Below are 10,493 nucleotides of genomic sequence, written 5' to 3'. Positions count from 1 at the left end.
CAATTTTTTAAAGTTCATTTGCTTTTCCTACGAGGAAGTTTTCTTGCTATCTGTCATTTCATTCCTACACATGTAATTTCTTAATTAATAAAAACAACAGATTGTTTCCTCGTCCGCATTCCTATCATCACCTCACCTTTGGTTAATCTACGTATATGCACTTTTCATCGACACAGAAGAAACAGTCAACGGTCCAGGATATGAATCCGGAAGGGACGTCGAACAAAACCATTGAGAGAGTTTTGGAAGAGGTAGTCGGTATTGAATAGACTGAAATAGTGATGTCGTCATTTCCTCTTCGTTACCATGGTGATCGCCATGTTTTTTTCTAAACAAATGCACGAAGCTACAGGAATATTATGAAGTATACTGTTAATAAGAACGCACAGTTGATAATATTTTTTTTTAGAATATTTTGAGGACAAAGTAAAGTTGGCAGGAAAAGACACAGATTAAGAATATGGGTCCACCATTTAGAAAGTTTACGAATGAAATCTAGTAATTAACGAAGTAACGGAACTTTTTTCTACGGGGGCCGCATCTCTAGGTAATCTGATAAGATAGAAATTGCATAAGTAATGCCAGCGCCATTACCACGTAATGCACAATGAACAAAAGCAACTATACGCAATGTAAAAACTCTAAGGTACAGACTGATGAGCTGTCGGCACAATGACAATAGTACAAATATACGATTTGTCTACAAGGGAAAAATAATTGTCTACTTTGAAAATAATGTTAATTATATTGGCGCATTTAGATATTTGGCGTCCACCCTTTAAAATATGAGTGTATAGCTACAGTGCCTACAAAATAAACAAACAAACAATCAATCAACCAAAAAAAGACACGAAGCTTGTAATCATATGCGTTCTGAGAACTTTCAATCTGAACCAATTTCTGATTGGTTAACATGTATCAGATCTTTCCTTATATTTGTTACTTACTTTAAAAATATACAGTGACAGTACAACAAGAAAACATCCAATTATGACTGGTTCAGAATAAGATTCAAACACTATTTCTGTAGACCTACACGTTTGGAATGTAATGTGTGATACTGATGGTGATAAATCATTTTTTTTTTTCAGAATTATTTAAATTTAATGTCCAATAATAAATAAGCTAAGTATATTTTCACACTTACTGTAACCTCCAAATATATAAATGCATAAAATCTACGATGTCAGGGGAAATATTTCACTTTCAACACTTGACATATTTTAACATATTATATACCTAATTGCTTGCCTTTTCTATGTTTTCGTAGTTTCATTCGTTGGAATTTATTTTAAACATGTACAAGTGTTTCTTTTACTCTAGTATTTGCAATCCGAAAGTTAACACATCACTGTTTTCGCTTTGTACTTAGGTTCTTAGGCCATGTTGTTTAGAAAATAAAACTACGATCACCATGGCAACCAGACGGATGTGACGTCACACTATTTCAGTCTATTGGAGACGAGTCAAGATGTAAGAACGCGAACCACAACTTCGAGCTTACGATAAGTTTCACCTAGCTCTAGCCTAGAGGGCATTTGTCTCAGCTAACGTTATGGCTGTCGACTACAATGAGTTGTTTACTAGAGAACAGTTTCGATTTTGATTGAATTCATCGTCGTCGTACTGCTTGGACTTCGCTGCCCCTTAATTCCCGGCTACTTGGACGCTCAGCAGACCAGAGAGATTGATGGACGAACATCGACCCATTAAAAGGATCATCGAGGAAGAGATACCGAGGTCTACAAGTGAGTACTAGTAGATTAACCTATCCCGATCGTTATTCCCTTCTCACCCACTTTAGCCCCTTTTGACATCACAATCTGTTTCATTTGTACATGTTCGATTTTATATATATGCAACCCAGGTCAGATCCCGTGCTTTGTGCTCTACGAATTCAGTATTTACAAAATCCTGGGCGCAACTTCTCAGTTTTGACATTCCCAATCGCACGATTAGTTACCACATTATCTGAGCTTTCAGACTATCAAGGGGCGAATGCACTTTTTTTTTTCACAAAAGAAACAGACATACAGAAGTTTCATAGTGTGCTATCTCAAAATTGATACAGCAAAGAAAAGATGAAAAAGTAGAGCAAAAAGAAGAGAAAAAAACAAAAGAATGTGAAATAAGATGAAAAGAAAATATGGTTTGTGATAGAAAGCATCGGAGAGAAAACAAAAGTTAATAAGTAACATGTTGAAAAAATGAGTAAGAAAATACAAGAAAGACGATAGAATAATATTACACTCACTGAAAAGGAAGAGAAGGAAAGAAAGTGAGACACAACAAAGTGAGGGGGCCGCGGTGGCTCAGTGGTAGAGCGTTCACCTCTGGTGCTTGGGGTCCCGGCTTCGATCTCAGTCCCCGCCAAGTGAACTTTGTGGTGGACAAACACCGTGTGCGTGGGTTTTCTCGGGGCTCTCCCGTTTCCTCCCACTTTCTTCATTCCACCATTTCATCCATTACTCATCATCACCGTCTCCTTTAGCCTAACCGGCATAACCGTGGGACGTAAAACTCAAAGATTTCATTTCATGATTACAACAAAGTGAGAAAGTGCGTGTGTAGAATTGGACATAAATAATGTGATGTGAATTACATGGGAGAAACAGGGAAGAGGTTAGAAGAAAGGGTTAAATAACATAAAGGAGACGTTAGATTGAAGAGGGAGGGACAATGCAGTTTATAAACAGTGGGAGAAACATGATACTGAATAGATTGGAAAGGTGTGGAAAGACTAGAAATGGAAAGAAGAAACATTATAAGAAAGCAGAAAGAAGTAAAGTGGATAAGAAGAGGAGAGAGATTAATGAATTGAACTGAGTATTCATGATTTGAGGAACAAGGTATTAGGTAAAACAGGGAAAGAAAGGTAACAGGACATAAAATGCAGTGTAGTATGGGATATGAAGGGAAGATAATACAGATGTGTGCCTAATTTATATTATATATATATATATATATATATATATATATATATATATATATCATTAAAAAGCCAGTAGCCTTGATGTGAAACACAACTCTTGTGTGTCGTACCCCTTTAACAAAACCAAAAATCTGGAAAAGGAAAGTCAGTTGGTAGTTAAATCAAGTCTGTGCAGTTGCGGCTAGTGTGACAATATAAGTTTTTAGCATAAACACTATAAGTTCACCATAGGTACAGTAGTTGAAACAGAAGATAGGTGAATATATCTATATGCAAGTTGAGTTTAGGATACGTTAAGTACGATAAGTTGCATCATTAGTGTTCAGAATAAGTTGTAGGAACTGTTTCAATGTTCAGGACAATTTTAATTCAAACCATATGGATTTTGAGATCCAAACTGACTAGGGATACGCACGAGACGAGTCGAGACAGGATTTTCCGGACAAAATTCGAGTCGAGACACGGCTTTTCCAATAGAGAAATACATTTTTCGAGTCGAGATATCAGTTTTACAGCACATTTTCGAGACGAGATAGCCATAAATCTTGTCTCGTGTGCATCCGTAAAACTGAAAATACTGTCAACAAAATAAAGCAACTTGCGTATGCACCAACAAACAACTAAAAAATATAGGCTCTATTGAAAAACGTGCAATTAAAACAAATTTTCAAGTAGTTAAAAATAGTAGCATTACAGTTATAACCAGGCACCAAGGAATTAATACACGCCTGAATGCTACTGAAACCATTCTAAAAAGATTACTACCGAGAAAGAAGAGACACTGCAATCGGGATTAAACGCTGTGGAGTAACGGACATACCTACCAGAGAATCAAAGAAGATAAACTGTGCAGTGGATATAAATATATAAAATACTAACTGTAAACTAATGATTACTTTTTTTAAAAATCATGAAATAATTCTTTCGGTTCAATTGTGTGCACATAGTATATCGATATATTAATTGTGTGCATTAGTATTAAGTGATTAAGTGTTGTGTTAAAGTGTGGAAAATAAAGGTGTTTATATTTAACAACATGAAGTTATCACCTTCCATAATAAAATTTCAGCCGGTATGGTAAGTACCAGAATAATTTGTTTGTTTCTTGCAGGCTTGCTAAATTTCATGTTCTTCAATATCAGATGTCCAAAACTAGTAAGATAACCACACACATATTCTTTAATAAACTAAAGTGGCAAATAACTCATGCGTAAGTCCACATATCAAAGAAAGTCCAAAAGGGGATACAAAATTTTAAATAAGGAACTCACACGGGAATGGAATTATATATATATATATATATATATATATATATATATATATTGGTTCTACCGACTTATCTAAATTTCATTAATTCCTATTATTTTATTTGGCATAATCTTAAAATTTTCATTAAATTAGTATGATACAACATTCCTGTAGGTAAACGGGTAGTAAGAAAGACATTTACACGAGATTTCCATACGGAAATTTTTCTTTTCCTCCCCTGTACTCTACAAAGATTTTCACACCATTCGACAAACTCACATTTACAAATAAAGATATTTGTCATAGGTTTATCTTTCATTGATTTATGTGTTACAAACATGCAACGCAGCAAAATATTTTAATTCATTTAAAGACACAAATAGAAAAATAATGTATGTAGCATTGTTATTTTTTTCTAATTCCCCTTCCCCTATCATTGAAATCATGTCACGTCAATATCTTGTATTTCTGAATCATATGCTACTTGTAGTGATAAAATAGAAGCATTCTTTTTTAATTTTGTGTATCGCTTAACTTCTTTAACAGACTTTTCAAATTTTTCGTTTTGGTTTCACTTTTCATGGAATTGCCCATATACATACAACGATTTTAAGAAAAGTGAAAGTTTGATAATCAGTGAAAGATGTTTACTTAGTTAATAATTTACAATTGAAAAAAGAAATGAAGGACAGAATCTTTTTGGTTCTTCGAAGTGGCCTCCTCTCATTTTCTGAAATATATAAGATGTAACTTCCGATAGCACTTTCATAATGTGTCTGATGATGGCAATGATCATCATTACCGAAATTGTAACACACAGATTAATATTTATAAACGGTTGCTTCCGTTAGATTTTATTTACTGTAGTTATACTTGGTCCCAATAGTTAAAATATTGACAAAAAAGAAGCGAAGTGCGTGCTTTATAACCACATATAATCATAGCACTCTCGCGTCATCTAGTGACAAGATTTGGAAATAGAGATCAGCGTGATTTTCATGTATACACTCTGCTGCCATCTGTGAACTAGATTTGGAAGTTTCAGAGAAGTCCCATGCAAAATACGTCACTACGTCTAGATAGAAGTGGTCTTTCTTGGACCTCTCGCGCACTACTCCTGTGGACCCTGAATGAATATTTCGGAATTAAATATTTCATTTAAAAAAATAATGTTTCTAGGTGTAGCTGTTTAAATTCTGCACATTGGACACTTGAGGACAATCACTTTCGTTTAACGGAATTACTGATCTTATCTGAAATGCTCAACCCAAATGCCATAGTAGCATAGACAGATCGTCCAACAGTGGGGAATAGCAGGCTAGCCAACGACTGATATTGGCCCTGTATTTTAATTGGTCGTTTCGCCAACGCAAGGCCGGCTCTAGGCAATTTACCGCCCCCTTTCTCCAGAAAGAACAAATATTAAAATCCATCATTTTAAGTATGCTACTCAATCATGAACAACGGAAGAGAGGGAAAAGGTACTCGCACTCAGAACGGCTTAAACATTACAAATTCAATCTCGTTGTGTCTGTTTTTCTTTAAATAATAATCTATTATGTTAGTAAATAGGAAAAAGAAGAAACAGCCTGCTTGGTCATCTTATTCGGAATCTCCGATTGGATCGCCGTGATGATAAAGAGAAGGCAGAAGGAAAACCAGGATAAAATATCTAGATGCAGTTACGAAGAAAAGACCTTACCAAAGTATAAAACATCTCTCCCAAGGGAGAGAAAAGTTTTAAAATTTCCATGTTACCCACTAACCAATGGTTGAGGTGAAGAAGAAGAGATGTTAGTGAAAGATAAAGTAAACACACCTTCAGAGGAAAGATGATAATCATTTTTTTTTCAATATATATAGAATTCAATATCAAGCTTCAGTATCAGTTCGCAATTCCAGTGCAACTAGCTCTTTTATCACTATTTCTTGATTTTCGTTCTATATCTGTTAAAAAATGTTTTTAAAAACTTGTTTCCACCTTCAATGATAAGGAACTTGTTTGTAACAAAGACAAGACTAGTTTTCATATCGAAACTGTGATACCAGGGGCGTCATTTCAGACTTTGCTTGAGGGGGGCAAGAGCATCACCAACATTTCACCTTTTATACTAGTATACTAGTAGACAATCGATTAAAGTATATGTATTCTTCAAACTCTTGGGGGGGAGGAAATTGCCCCCTCCTGCCCCCCTAAATGACGCCCCTGTGTGATACCTAACTAAATGGAACAGGGGTTCGCTACTGTTCGAGAATTGAGTTCTTGTATTTGACAACAATCAAGCAATTCATGCTGGAAATTGTTTGACCATTTGCTTCGGCACTGTCCATGTGACCTTAAACTTATGCGACCTAAACATGATTTATGAATGTAGTATTCAAATAGAAGGTCAGCTTAGTAAATTTATCTACCATTATCATGAAGCATGTTTCCAACAAGAAATATTTATTTTAAATAATATACTTCACAGATTTTGTCTCCTTATGCAAATGCACGTGTTGTACATATGGTGGAGCCGGGCATGTGCGAACTTAACCCCTACGAGAAAAGTTTAACAACAAGTTTATATATATATATATATATATATATATATATATATATAGAGAGAGAGAGAGAATGGATAGATATAATTCTCTTAGGAATACCGCGAGTGACAAATAAATACCTACACAGCATCCTAATACAAGATGGTGGGACGAAATTAGGTAGCACTGGGAATACCTTGGAAACGAATTATTCAAGATAGATGGTTGTCGAAAAGGAAATACCTTAATCCAATAATGGATTAACAATTGTTGATAATGGTATTATGTTTTTCAAATGTGAATAAACCCTCACCACTACATTCATGTGATCAGTGGTGAAGCGTAATCCCACAAGTAGGGTAGGCCCGATGTAATATTCCCATTTAGCTCCACTACAAATATTTTTAAGTGCAGTTCATATTTTCTTCTGTCTGGGATTTGTAGGGGGAATGAGAGGTATTTCCTCCTCAGTTGCTGTTTCCATTTCCTGCATATTTGAAACTGGAGGGAGGGAAAGAAAGTACATTCTTACGTTAGCTGTCAAATTTCTTGCATAAGCGTTTGTTACTTGCATCTCCAACTTTAAAGTAAGCACAGCACTGGATTTATTCATGCATCACGTGATAATGACTTCACAAGAAATGCTCAGAAGAAACTTCATTTGAATCAACGCAAGATATTTAATATTGTAATCTATGCAATGGCATATTTAAGGGAACGTCTTCCAAGCTTAAGGAGCCACCGAAATTTTATTGCAACATTTAATTGCTTTATATATATATTGCAGAATTTTCACATTTCCAGGGATACAATTAGCAAAACCCCTCTCGAAACAAGCAAAGCCCGCGAAACAAAACCGTAAATACTCACACAAATATTATTTTATCATGTAGAGTAGAAAATTTATACATTTGTTTAATGAACAAACTCCATGTCTCTGGATAAGTAGAGTAACAAATAAAACACAGTTCTGACCAGAGCAGAATGAAATATATTAAAAACTATACTTACAATGTGTTACAGTTTCAAGGACCTAACGTCCTCTTCATCAGACACAAACACTCCTGATAGACTCCTGATGTTTGTGTCTGATGAAGAGGACGTTAGGTCCTTGAAACTGTAACACATTGTAAGTATAGTTTTTAATATATTTCATTCTGCTCTGGTCAGAACTGTGTTTTATTTGTTATATGTTTAATGTAGCAGACTTAAATTTTACAAGCTGTTATGGACCAGGCCTCATGTAGAAAACGAAAAAAAAAAAAAAAAACAGCTACTCTGGATAACTCCTAAGAGTATATATCTAAATTAAACAAGTTATCACTAATAGAAATACATAATTCTACACAGAAACTTCTTACTCTGTGTCAAAGATATTATTTTATAACATATTAGAATTGAAAGTGGGTTCCTGTCACCACGGAATGGCGCGTCCTCAGGTTGCGGATCAAGGAGAACGCCTCTAGATATACAGGGTTTATCCGGAAAGTAATAGGACTGATTTTATTCCGCCATGACTGTACTTCGGAGCGTGCGCGCACCGACTGGATCCGGTAGAGGGCGCTCCTAGCTAACGAACGAGTGGCTGGTCAGTTGTCTCCGAGCACACACGGAGAGTCAGGACAGGCTTTTTTGCGCTACGTGTTTCTGAGAGTGGTACAAGCCGAAAATGCAGCGTTCGTTAGAGCAGAGGTACGCGATTAAATTCTGTGCTAAACTCGGTAAATCTGCGACAGAGACGTTTGATATGATCAAGCAGGCTTACCCAGATGATGCTTTAGCAAGAAGAGGTGTGTTTCGGTGGCACAAGGCCTTTTCGGAGGGCCGGGAAGAGGTCGCCGATGAAGACCGTGCTGGAAGACCTTCGACTTCGACAAACACCGATAATGTGACTCGTGTACGCGAAGTTTTGAACTTAGACCGTCGATTAAGTATTCGCTTAATTGCACAGATGTTAAATTTACCAAAAACTGTGGTTCATGAAATTGTGACAGAGCGTTTGAACATGCACAAGGTGTGCGCGAAGATTGTCCCAAAAGTGCTCACTGAAGACCAGAAATTGCGGCGAGTGGAATTGTGCCAAGAAAATTTGAACATGTGTGAAAGTGACCCCCAATTTTTGAATAACGTAATCACAGGTGACGAATCATGGATCTTTGAGTATGATCCCGAGACAAAGAGCAATCTTCCGAGTGGCACACGCTGGCGTCTCCTCGCCCCCAAAAAAAGGGAAGAATGAGCACATCCAAAGTGAAAACGATGCTCATTGTCTTTTTTGACATCAAAGGCATCGTCCACCATGAATTTGTTCCTCCTGGACAAACCGTCAACGCCAAGTTTTACGTGGGAGTGCTAAAGAGACTCAAACGAAGGGTCAATCGGGTCCGACCAGACATCAGAGCCGACTGGAAGCTGCACCACGACAACGCCCCGGCTCACACCGCCTTTCTTGTGAACAGCTACCTGACCATGGCCGGCATCCCAACGCTTCCGCAGCCGCCCTACAGCCCAGATGTGGCCCCCCGGACTTCTTTTTGTTTCCTTGCCTGAAACGCCCGATGAAAGGCAAACATTTTGAGACGACAGAGGGGAGCCAAGCAGCTTGCACCGCGGCTCTCAAGGCTATTCCGGAGAATGAGTTCCGTGACGCCTTCAATGCTTGGAAATCGCGCTGGCAGCGCTGCATCGACGCAGAAGGAGCCTATTTTGAAAGTTTTTAAAGAATTGTAACGATTGGTTCAATATATATTTTTTTTTTAAATCGACTCAGTCCTATTACTTTCCGGACAAACCCTGTAGAAGTTAACTGCGAATATACTGAATAAGCAGTCGCGGACAGCCGACTAGGAGTGGTCCTCCAGCTTGGGGGTTTGGGTAAGGCTAACAACCTCATCTTGTATTTTTTTTTTTTTTTTTTAAAAAAAGCACTTGTTCAGAAATATTCACAAAAGCCTCGGACAAGGACTGATAACTTGGCACGACCTCAGCAAAAGAAAATGGACATGAGATTTGGAACATGGAATATTAGAAGTCTTTATAGGGCAGGCGCGTTAAAATCCGTAACGGGTGAATTAGAGAAATACAGGATGGAGCTAGTAGGAGTTCAGGAAGTTAGGTGGGAAGGAAATGGATCCGAGAATTCCGGAAATTTTACGTTCTTTTACGGGGAAGGAAATAAAAATCACCAGTTAGGAACAGGGTTTTTCGTTCACAAACGAATATTACCAGCAATTAAACGGGTTGAATTTGTTACTGATAGACTTTCTTTTATTACTCTTAAGGGAGGGTGGTGTAATATTATTGTTTTAAACGTACATGCCCCAACCGAGATAAGGATGACGATATAAAAGACAGTTTTTACGAAGAAGTAAAACGGATATTTGACCAACTCCCGCGATACCATATGAAAATTCTATTAGGGGATTTCAATGCGAAGGTAGGAAGAGAGGATATTTTCAAACCGATTATAGGGAACGAAAGTCTGCATAAGGAAAGTAATGACAACGGTGTTAGACTCGTGAACTTTGCAACATCCAAAAACCTAATCGTGAAGAGTACAAAATTCCCACATCGCGACATTCATAAATACACTTGAACATCACCAGACGGAAAAACACATAATCAAATTGATCACGTTTTAGTAGATAGAAGAAGGCAATCTAGCATAATCGATGTCCGGTCGTTTAGAGGGGCTGATTGTGACACTGATCACTACCTGGTAGCAGCGATAATACGAGAGAGAAATTATCGTTGAATAAAAGTAATATTCATTGTCCGAAAACGGAAA

Source organism: Thermobia domestica, chromosome 14 (genome assembly GCF_964235325.1).
Source record: "Thermobia domestica chromosome 14, izTheDome1.hap1.1, whole genome shotgun sequence".
NCBI lineage: Eukaryota > Metazoa > Arthropoda > Insecta > Zygentoma > Lepismatidae > Thermobia > Thermobia domestica.
This window is presented reverse-complemented; position numbering follows the sequence as displayed.